Raw genomic sequence first — 1,373 nt, forward strand, 5'->3', positions numbered from 1 at the left:
TCCCCTGTAAGAATAAATTATAATGGTATTAGAGGTCCAGTGCACGAAATTTGTGCATGGGTAGGGTCCCTAGGCATGGCCAGCAATCAGGGCTGATCAGGGCCTTCCTTCCAGCTGCCAGCTGTCGGCCAGGGCCTTCCTTCCCCAGCTACTGGCTGTTGGCCGGGAACTTCCTCCATTCGGCGTCGCCACCTGGTGGTCAGCACACATCATATCAAGCGGTGGAACTCCCAGTTGGTTGAACTCCCTAGGGGACAATTTGCATATTAGCCTTTTATGATATAGGATGTTGAATTAGTAATTGGTAATGCTTTAATTCCAAAACTTTTGGAGCTAAACTTAAGCACTTCTAAGAATACTATTTGTTCTTACCAGGGGCTATGCCTACATCCTCAAAAAGCAACATATCCACAGGATATGAAGGAATTAAAGTTGGGAGTTTAGGGAAGAGCCATCTGGAAGGTTCTGTGATTCAAGCAAGAGTGATGTGGGTCCAGTCTCTGGTTCTGGTAAGGGGGAAGAATCATCCGATTTCTTAGTGAGGTCCTTGTCACCATCTCCTGGCTGAGTCTGGCGAAGCTCCACCTCCCACAGCCTTAGTGACCTGGAATCTGAGGTATTTCTGTCATGTTGCTACAGCAAACTGTACTGTGGAAGGGATATTTTAGTCCAACACAGATTAAATGTAATTCAAGCATTGTCGAGATCTGAACACAACCTTTTTGTTGTCATTTCCGAAGCCATAGCTAATTATTTCATGCTTGATATTAACCATTTATCTTGAGACTATTCTTTGGAAACAGAGCCTCCTAATGGAACGTTAAGTACGAGTTCACAGGACTGCTGTGTTTTGATACTGAGAAATCTGAAGGCTTGCGTTGCACAGAGTTGCACCCTGCACAGGCTGAGAACGGCTGCTGATCCCATAGGAGCCATTCTTCTGATCTAATCCATTACAAAAGCCATTTTACCCTGATCAGAAGTTTTTAAGAGAAATATGGCCATCCTCGGCACAGAGATCAGAGTGCAGGAACAAATATACTTAAGGAATGTTTCTCTACCGGAGAGGGAAGGATGTGCTGCCTGGCTGTTTGAGCAAGCAGTGAGCTGAATCCATGTGCCGCACCTCCTCATCTGCTGTTTCACCCTGACTCACCCAGACTACAATGAATTTACGGAGGAAAGGGAGGGGGATCCTGTGTGCCAACGACTCCCAAACTGGAATGAACACCTGAATCACCTGGAAGCACCCCTACAAATGTATTTCCTGGCGTGGGGTGGGACCTGAAATTCTACATTTCTAACAAGCTCATAGCTGAGGACAGTCCTGCTGATCTTCAGGCTCCACTCTGAGTAGCAAAATCTATTCTTCT

The sequence above is a fragment of the Cnephaeus nilssonii genome (genome assembly GCF_951640355.1).
Source record: "Cnephaeus nilssonii genome assembly, chromosome: 11".
Lineage (NCBI taxonomy): Eukaryota > Metazoa > Chordata > Mammalia > Chiroptera > Vespertilionidae > Cnephaeus > Cnephaeus nilssonii.